Below are 10278 nucleotides of genomic sequence, written 5' to 3' on the forward strand. Positions count from 1 at the left end.
TTAGTCCCTTAGTAAATGTGTTTAGAATTGCAGCCTCCAGGGACTTCCATCTTTACTCCTGAGTGCTCCCATCTAACATCTCCACAACACTAGGGTCCTTTCTTCCTACAATGGCCTTCTGGTGACTGGCCTGGCATGAGGGCACTTAAACCCTTCTTGCCAGAAGCAAGTTAGCTACATTAAATGTTCCCTACCCAGGCTGCATCTTTTAGCTAAGATTTCTATCTTAATTTCCAATCAGAGAAATTTTTTTGTTTGAATTGTATGCTCCAAGCAACTGTGATTGATGCTTACTGTATCATGCTTAATGACATCACTCGGGCCTGCCCCAAAAATCTCAGGGTTTGGGATGCTTCTGACCTGCCAGCCCTACTCCATCCATGCAAACAAATGCCATTATCACAATTCAAGGACACAGTCCAGCCAAGCAAATGCATTCTAGAAGAGTGTAGAGCAAGGAGAGTGAAAGGTATGGCCTAGGGAGGGAAGCATGACCTAGGCCAGCTTTTCCTAATCTTTGAGTCCCCAGATGTTGCTGGGCTATGCTGACCATGGGCTATACTGGCTGTGGCGGATAGGAGTTGCATTCCAGCAACATCTGGGGACCCAAAGGTTGGAAAAGGGTGGCCTAGGGGGAGACCTGAAGGCCAGATAGAGATACTTAGGACTGCAGAACTGCATTTGGCCCCTGGGCTGAGGTTTCCCTATCCCTAGTCTACCCTGACTGATAGAAGTTCCTCAGCTGTGGTCCTTAACTCTGGACACACTATTGGGAAGAGGCCCAGGGGGGAATTGGGCCTTCCCTTAGTAACAGTTGGTACCTCTTTAGGGATGCCTTCTTATCCTTTGAGAACTACTATGCTACACTAACAGTGCTCCAAATCGTCAAACACAGGATGCATTGTGGTCCATGGGCTGTGACGTTCACAGTGGTAAGTGCTCAGCTCAGGAGTTATTTCCATACCTTCCTCCTGCTCAGCTGAACTTAGTTCAGTAAGGAAGTGAAGCCAGAGAAATCCTGTTGTTGTTGTTGTTTTATTTACCTTGAGAGCAAGGTCACTTTCCTTGTTAGGCTCTTCTTTTCCCTCAGTTTTTATGAGCTCTGGTTTAATTTGGGAGAATTAAATGTGCTGATCGCTGGCTTCTACAGCCGCTCGCCAGTCACACTCTTCTCCTCCTTGGAGGCCAATTTTTGTTTTACAAAGGAGGCATCTTAACAGAGAGACTGATGACATGTCTCGAGCAAATCTAGTGCTATAATTAAAACTTGCATGGGAGACAGGTGGGTGGCATTTGACTTCCTGCTGCTCACTTTAATATATTGTTCCTGTCTGTCTAATGTAGAAAAACCGTGATGTGACTCAAGCCGCACGCTCATTCTCTCCCTCCAGGGTCCTAGTAGGGAATGGCCGCTAATTGGCGATTAACCAGATTCTCCATAATTGTGTTCGCTAGACGGGGGTTTGATTGCCACCCCAATGGTTGCAAAAATGTTATGAGCATTATAAAGGGCTGGCCGCTCTGCCTTCTGCTGCCAAAGGGCAGGCTGCTTAGCAGTCTGAACATCAGACACCAGGCAAGTGGGCAGAGGTTTAACTTTTTTATTCTGCTATCCTTACAATTAACCCATCCCTGCAGTTGGCTTAAAGATGCCTTTACAGGTGCAGGGCATTTGCTGTTGCGATAAACTTTCCAAAATTTTCCTGTTATGTTTAAGTGGGCTGAATGTGACTTTCTGGAATGAGATCCAAATAAGTGTTGGAAGTGCAACAGCAGGGATCATTAAGCTTGTAACTTAATAGTTAATTCTGTTAGTGTTAAAGTTAACTAGTGAGGGGGTGGTTTGAAGATGTTCCTTAGCAACTAGGCAAAGTAGCATGACCTTCATTGAACTTGCACATGCTCTAGTTGCCCCCCCCATATGATTGGTTGTATTTCTCCCTGCTATGAACTATCCTGGACTACTAAGAAAGACAAACCTCTCTGTTTGTTTCTTCTCAAGTTATACACTTTTCTTGTTTAGTTTCTTGTGCAGTAAAGTTTAAACAGGATTTTATTTTCTCCCTGGACTCTGCATTATTTAAGCAACTTTGCTAACAATAAGGGAGGTATGTTTTCTTGATCATCAAAGTTTGAATATTCTGGAACCTGAGGAGATGCCACTGTATAATCAATGATAAGAGTTCCCTGATGAACCAGAAGTTACCTGACAGCTTAATCGTCTCTTGCTCCCCAACAATCATTCTTATTATTCTGCCATAGCCTGCAGATTTGAAAAAGATCACAGGAATTTCTTTTTTGTATATCTAAAGATGCCTATTGCCTGATCACCCTTTAAACGGACTCATTGGAGAATATGGACTGGCACATCTAGAAATGCTGTTATATAGAAAGAGATTCTCAGCTGCTAAAATTGAAGTTTTTCAACATTATTTAAGCATATCAACTGCTGTACCTTAGTAAGCAGGAATGGAATGAACATTATTCCATGGGTGTACTGAATGTATTACTGGGTAACTTGCCAGTGTGGGGTAGTGGTTAGAGTGTTGGACTACGACCTGGGAGACCAGGGTTCAAATCCCCGCACAGCCATGAAGCTCACTGGGTGACCTTGGGCCAGTCACTGCCTCTCAGCCTCAGAGGAAGGCAATGGTAAACCACCTCTGAATATCGCTTACCATGAAAACCCTATTTGTAGGGTCGCCATAAGTCAGAATCGACTTGAAGGCAGTCCATTTCCATTTTTTCCCCCAGACTGTCACTATTTTGCGGGAGGGATTCAAGCATACACTGGAAACCTAGGTTTGTGCAATTAAAGTGGGTTAAAGTGTTCTGTCACCCTCTTGCAACAAATCCATTAAAAAAAAGATTTTTTGCAGTTAGGAAAGTGGTAGGGAAATGCACTGACAAGTGTGGAATAAAGGAATGATTAATGGGAAAATGTATAAATACCCAGCAAATAAATTAGGATGAATTCTGATTGTCATATAATTGCCCTGCCAACAAATCAGCATGAATGCATAATAAAGACCAGACATAGTCTAACATCCACATTAGCTTTGTGCAAGCAAATCAAGATGAATGCTCAATAAGCAGGTTGTCCAAAGGAGCCCAATATGATGAGTAGCATCCTTTCTCCCCGTTTTAGAATGTTCCTGACTGGGATGGGGGGATTTCAAGAAAATCCCAAAATGGGAAGAACAAGCAGCACACCCACTCTAGCAGCATGCCTAAGAACATAACAGCCCTGCTGGATGAGGCCAGTGGCCCATTTAGTCCAGCATGCTGTTCTCACAGATGCCTCAGGGAAGCCTGCAAGCAGGTCCGGAGTGCAACAGGACTCTCCCCACTTGTGATTCCCAGCAACTGGCATTCAGAGGCATGTTATTTCCCAATGTGGAGGTAGGACATAGCCATCATGGCTAGTAGGTCTGGCTGCTGTTTATTATTATTATGCATTTATTATATTTATGTATTACTAGCAGAGCTTGGAAAAGTTACTTTTTTGAACTACAACTCCCGTCAGTCCAGTCCAGTGGCCATGCTGGCTGGGGCTGATGGGAGTTGTAGTTTTAAAAAGTAACTTTTCCAAGCTCTGATTACTAGCGGTTGCCCCCTGCTCTCTTCACTTTGCTTACCTACCCCAGCACCTAACCCCCTCACCAAACCACTGCCTCTCCCCTTAGAACTCGCCCAAATCCCAGCAAGACGAAGGTGCTGTGGGTTGGTGGTTCCCGAGTTGAGATAATTGGTCAGTTGCCTGCTGTGAATGGGGTCGTACTCCCTCTGAAAGAGCAGGTCCGTAGCCTGGGGTGCTCCTAGATCCATCTTTGTCACTAGAGGCTCAGGTGGCCTCAGTGGCTAGGAGTCCCTTTTACCAGCTTTGGCTGATAAGACAGCTGCGGCCATTTCTGGACCAGGATAGGTTGACCACTGTTGTCCATGCAGTGGTAACCTCCAGGCTGGATTACTGTAATGCGCTCTATGTGGGGCTGCCCTTGAGGTTGGTCCAGAAACTGCAGCTGGTGCAAAATACAGAGGCGAGACTGCTCACTGAGGCAGGGTATCGCCAACACGTCATCCCACTGCTGAAAGAATTGCACTAGCTGCCCATTTGCTGCCAGGCCAAGTCCAGGTTCTAGTTTTGAAGTACAAAGCACTATAAAGCTCAGGACCAGGATACCCAGAAGACCGTCTTATCCCTTATATACCCAGTTGATCACTGCACTCTGCAAGTGAGGGCCTCCTACAGATACCATCTTATCAGGAGGTCCGTTCTGCACAACATAGGAAACGGACCTTTAGTATGGTGGCACCTACCCTGTGAAACTCCCTACCCTTAAATATTAGACAGGCGCCATCTCTGTTATCTTTTTGGCGCCTATTGAAGACCTTCCTCTTCCAACAAGCCTTTTAAGTAGAGACCTTATCCCAGTCTGTGTCTGTGTTGGAATTGCTTTGTGGGAATTGCTGTGCTTTTGTTTGCCGCCCTGGGCTCCTGTGGGGAGGAAGGGTGGGATATAAATCAAACAATATATACATAAAAGCATTCTATGATCCTCCCCTGCTTCTGCTGCCCCTGAAGCTATAGATGCAAAGAAAAGCCAATCCCATCTACCCCACCCTCCTCACCAGACACCCCACTGCCACCAAGCTTTGCCAAGCTCCCGATCCCCTTAGACCCAGCCAAGCTTCCTTTCCTCCCACCTCTACAGTTCACCAAGCCTCCTCCTCCCTACATCTCTACAGATTTTCAAGCCTCCTCCTTATCTCCCCCAGATCTTTAATGTCATGACTGCCCCATACATGATTCTTTAATAAATGGCAGCTGCAGGGGACCCAATCCAGTTCAGGATCACAGCATGGGGGAAAGGAGGCTTTAACCATTTGACCTTCCTGTGGCCCTGATCCAGCCCCCCCCATGGCTGCTAAATTGTTTAGGGCTTTATAAGCTGAAAACAAATGGTTGAACAACACCTGGTTGCAAATTTGCAGCCAGCACAGCTCCCTCAGCAGATGTGTTCAATGGATGTCCCAATCAACATCGTAGTTTCTCCAGAAGTTACAATTTCCAGACTGTCCAAGGGAAGCTACTGCTGATGAAGAAACGGTTGTGTGCATTGCAGTAATCCAGTCTTAAGGTTGCTAATGCCAATATCCAGCTGGGGCTGATGGGAGTTGTAGTTCAAAAAAGTAACTTTTCCAAGCTCTGCCAATACCACAGTGGCCGAGCTATCTCAGTCCAGGAACGACCAAAACGCCTTATCAACCACAGCTGGTTAAAGGCACTTCTAGCCACCACGGTCACATGTGCCTCAAGTGACAGAGATGGATCCAGGAGTATCCCCAGACTATGTACCTGCTCTTTCAGAGGAAGTCCAATCCTGTCCAGAACAGGTAACTATCCTATCTTTAGACACAGGAACCACTTACCCATAGGGCCTCCATCTTGCCAGAATTTAAGTTCAGTTTATTGGCCTTCATCCAGCACACCTCTACACCCAGACACAAGTACAGAGCCTGCACGGCTACTCCTGATTCAAATGTTACAGAGAAATAGAGCTGTGCATCATTAGCGTACTGGTGACACTTTGTTCCATATCCCCTAATGACCTCTTCCAATGGCTTCATATAGATGTTAAATAGCACTGGGAACCAAATAGTGCCTTGCAGCACCCCATAGCACGGTAACATTTAAAATGCGATACATTATTTTTCTCCTTACCACTTTGGCTCTAGCTTGCAGATGGCCTATTGGGACTCTCTCATACCTCCAAGTGCTTTTCCCCACTTGTTACCAGCCTGTTTTTTTGCACAAGGTGCAGCTTGCTCTTTTTCAACATTTTTTTTATTTGCCTTGGAGGATTCCAAGAAAATCCACCTTGTGCTAGACCAGGGATTGTGTACATTTATGCAGTAAGAAATCAAAGAGTCAAAATGTGCTGGGTTGACATGAAAGGGCACAATACACTTTCCCCTCACCAAGAATCTGAAGCAATTGGAAGCATTGTTGGTATGCATTTCTCATGTTTACATCACAGAGCAATTTTAAATAGCAGGGGGAGTGATTCTTCCGCATGTCTGTGTCATGCATGTTGCTAAACATTCAGCCACCTCATTATGCACCTCACACTTGCAGAACAAATGAGGAAGCCACCAATTGTTAAATTTTGCAGGGAACTTTGCTTGCAGGCGGACTCCAGTGTTTAGAAGCCTGATTATTGCCGCCATAATTACACAGCAAGGCCACAATAAGCCAACTTAGAGCTACATCAAACATGACAAACTCCCTATACCTAAAAGGAAATAGTATATAAGTTGAGGGTCGGCAGCATGGGTTTGAATCACACCGCTGCCAGTGCCTATTTGGGGATGGACATAGCTCAGTGGAGAAGGATCTGCTTTACTTGCAGAAGATCCCAGGTTCAATCCCTGGCATCTCCAGGTGGGAGAGAACCACAGGAGAGCAGCTCCCAGCCAGCATAGACAATACTGAGCTAGATGAACCAGTGGTCTGTTTCAGGCTCCATCTGCACTACACATCTGAAGCAGTATCATACCACTTTAAACAGTCATGGCTTCCCCCAAAGAACCCTGGGAACTGTAGTTCATTAAGGATGCTGAGAATTGTTAGGAGACCCCATTCCCTGGGAAGAAGGATCATTTGTTGTGCCAGGCTAGGAACTGTAGCTTGGGGGAGGGGGAAATTGTGCAGATGGGGCCTCAGTATAACAGAAGTTGCTATGTTCCTATGTACACTCATCTTACATATGCAAGCAAAACCAACCAGAGGGCCAACTGGAATATCAGGGCACAGCTGGTATTGTGGGTCAGCAGTCTGCACACACCTTGTTTTTTCTCTGGGAGGTAGCACCATTTTGGCTTGGAGCAAATCATAATCAGCAACAGCAGGGAGGAGGAGGAGGAGGAGGGGTGGGTGACCAAGTCAATCATATTCTAGCCCAGCCTTTCCCAACCGGTGTGCCTCCAGATGTTGTTGCACCACAATTCCTATCTTTCCTGACCATTGGCAATGCTGGCTGAGGCTGATGGGAGTTGTGGTCCAAAAACATCTGGAGGCACACCGGTTGGGAAAGGCTGCTCTAGCCAAACACACCTAAAAAAAGAACCCTGGAATCAACACTAGGCCAGTGTTTCACTTCAAAGAAGAGAGCTGTCAAGCTGCAAGTCAGCTTGGAGGCCAAAGCCCCTCAATCCTGGAGCCATGGAAGTTTTTGTTACCTTTGCTTTGTTTTGGTAAAAGATGAAGTGCCACGTGGTAAGCGTGCCAACACAAAATGAGTGCCATGGATAGCAAAAAAAAGAGGTGATGGTACTCTGTACCAGTGAGTACCATCATCAAAAAAAAAAAAAAAGGCCGGCCTCTACATTATCCTTTTTTAAAAAAAAATCATCTTTGACACTTTTATGAAAGAACCATTTCATTCCCCTATTTGCAGATTACACACACACACATCATTGGAAGAGCCTCAATCCATTCAGTCTGTTAAAAAAAATCCCTCCCATGACCTGTAATTTGCATTTACTACTACTAACAACAATAACAATAAATAAAATAGAAAGCGTAGATTGATCAATTGGTTCCTTAGTGCCATCTAGTGTTGAAAAGCAGCTTCCAATATGCTACGGGCTCATGCATCTGACAAAGTGGACTCTAGTCCAGGAAAGTTTATATCATAATAAATAGCTTAGTTTTTAAAGTGCCATAAGACTCATTGTTGGTTTTGCTGCAAAAGACTAACATAGCCACCCTTCTAGAAATTCAAATATTTGGCATTCATTTCACCCATTAGCCTATGGAGTTACATTGTTTAAAAAAAATTAAAAGGAGGATATTAGAAACATTTTTACATACAATACTTCACGTTGTTTTGTGACCATATTGCTGAAAGATGGTATAGGTGCACTGCTACTACATGTAACAGTGAAAGAGCACATGATTTGCATACAGAAGGTCCCAAGTTCAGTCACTGGCATCTCCAGTCAATGCAGGAATAGCCAACACAGAGCCCACCAAAAGCTGTGGATTACAACTCCCATAAGCATTGATTAGACTGGCAAACAGTCAGGAATTATGGAACAAAACTCAGAACAATGGTAAGTAAGGTTCCGTGGCAAGCGACCCTAATGAGAAAAGGAGTTTAAGATGGGTGAGTTTCTAAAAGAGGAAAGTCTAAAGGCACAATTGCAAACAATTCCGTCAAGGACAAAAGGAGGGAAGACAGCAGAAGAAGCCAATGTGGCTTCACAAAAAGCTTAGAGATGACCTGAAAACAAAAAGGGACACATACAGAAAGTGGAAGGAAGGCCAGACCACAAAGGAAGAGTACAGAAAGGTAGCATGGAATAGCAGGGATGGCATCAGGAAGGCTAAAGCTGAGAATGAGCTGAGGCTAGCGAGAGATGCCAAAAGCAACAAAATAGCTTTCTTCAGGTACATCCATAGTAAAAGACAGAGAAAAGAAATTGTGGTGCAATGGTGGTACTCAATGAGGATGGCAAAATGATAACAGATGACAAAGAAAAGGCAAAAGTGCAAAATTCCTACTTTGGCTCAGTCTTCTCCCAAAACAGGATCTATGACCCTCCTGGGAAACATGAAGTTGAAGGGGCAGGATTGCAACTTGAGATTGATAGATAAATAGTCAGGGAATACTTAATCACTTTGAACGAGTTCAAATCTGCAGAGCCCAATGAACTGCATCCTAGAGTATTGAAGGAGCTGGCTGAAGAACTCTTGGAACCACTGTCTATTATCTTTGAGAAATTACAGAGGACAAGTAAAGTGCCTGACTATTGGAGAAGGTCTAATATTGTCCCAATCTTCAAAAAGGGCAAAAAGGAGAAACCTGGGAACTACAGTCAACCTGACATCAATCCCTGGGGAAATTATGGAGCAGATTATAAAGCAGTCAATCTGTAAGCACCTTGAAAACAATGCAGTGATTACTAAAAGCCAACATGGATTTATGAAGAACAAATCCTGCCAGACTAATCTTACCTCGTTTTATGATTGGGTAACCTCCCTAGTAGACTGTGGGAATGTTGTGGACATAACATATCTTGACTTCAGCAACTCTTTAGACAAAGTGCCCCATGATATTCTGATTAGGAAGCTAGCTAAATGTGGGCTGGATGGAACAACTATCAGTTGGATCCATGGCTGGCTACAGAATCATACTCAAAGAGTGCTTATCAATGGTTCCTACTCAAACTGGGGGGAAGTAATGAGTGGGGTACTGCAGTGCTCGGTCCTGGGCCCAGTGCTCTTCAACATTTTTATTACTAACTTGGATGAGGAGGTGCAGGGAATGCTTATCAAATTTGCAGATGATACAAAATTGGGAGGGATTGCTGCCATGGAGGACAGAAACAAAATTCAAAGTAATCTAGATAGACTGGAGCACTGTGCTGAAAACAGAATGAAATTTAACAGAGGTAAGTGCAAAGTTCTACACCTAGGAAAAAGAAACCAAATGCACAGTTATAAGATTGGAAATACCTGGCTCAGCAATACTACATGTGAGAAGGATCTTGGGATTGTTGTTGATCACAAGCTGAACATGAGCCAACAATATGATGTGGTGCCAAAAAAGGCAAATGCTATTTTAGGCTGCATTAACAGAAGTATAGCTTCCAAATCACATGAAGTATTAGTTCCCCTCTATTCAGCACTGGTTAGGCCTCATCTTGAGTATTGCATCCAGTTCTGGACACCACACTTTAAGAATGATACAGAGAACGGTTCAGAGAAGGGCAATAAGGATGATCAGGGGCCTGGAAACAAAGCTCTATGAAGAGAGACTGAAAGAACTGGGCATGGTTAACCTTGAGAAGAGAAGACGGAGGGGAGATATGAAACACTCTTCAAGTACTTGAAAGGCTGCCACACGGAAGAGGGCCAGGATCTCTTCTCAATCATCTCAGAGTGCAGAACATGGAATAATGGGCCCAAGTTGCAGGAAGCCAGGTTTTGGCTGAACATCAGAAAAAAATTCCTAACTGTTAGAGTGGTACGACAATAGAACAAATTATCTAGGGAAGTGGTGGGCTCTCCAACTCTAGAAGCATTCAAGAGAGAGCTGGACAGCCACCTGTCAGGTATGGTTTAATTTGGATTCCTGCATTGAGCAGGGGGCTGGACTCAATGGTCTTATAGGCCCCTTCCAATTCTATGATTCTATAACTTGTAATCCTAAAACATCTGGAGGACATTGTATTGGCTATTTTAGGGCCAAATATTTAGTTAAGATATAG

Source organism: Rhineura floridana, chromosome 12 (assembly GCF_030035675.1).
Source record: "Rhineura floridana isolate rRhiFlo1 chromosome 12, rRhiFlo1.hap2, whole genome shotgun sequence".
NCBI classification, from domain to species: domain Eukaryota; kingdom Metazoa; phylum Chordata; class Lepidosauria; order Squamata; family Rhineuridae; genus Rhineura; species Rhineura floridana.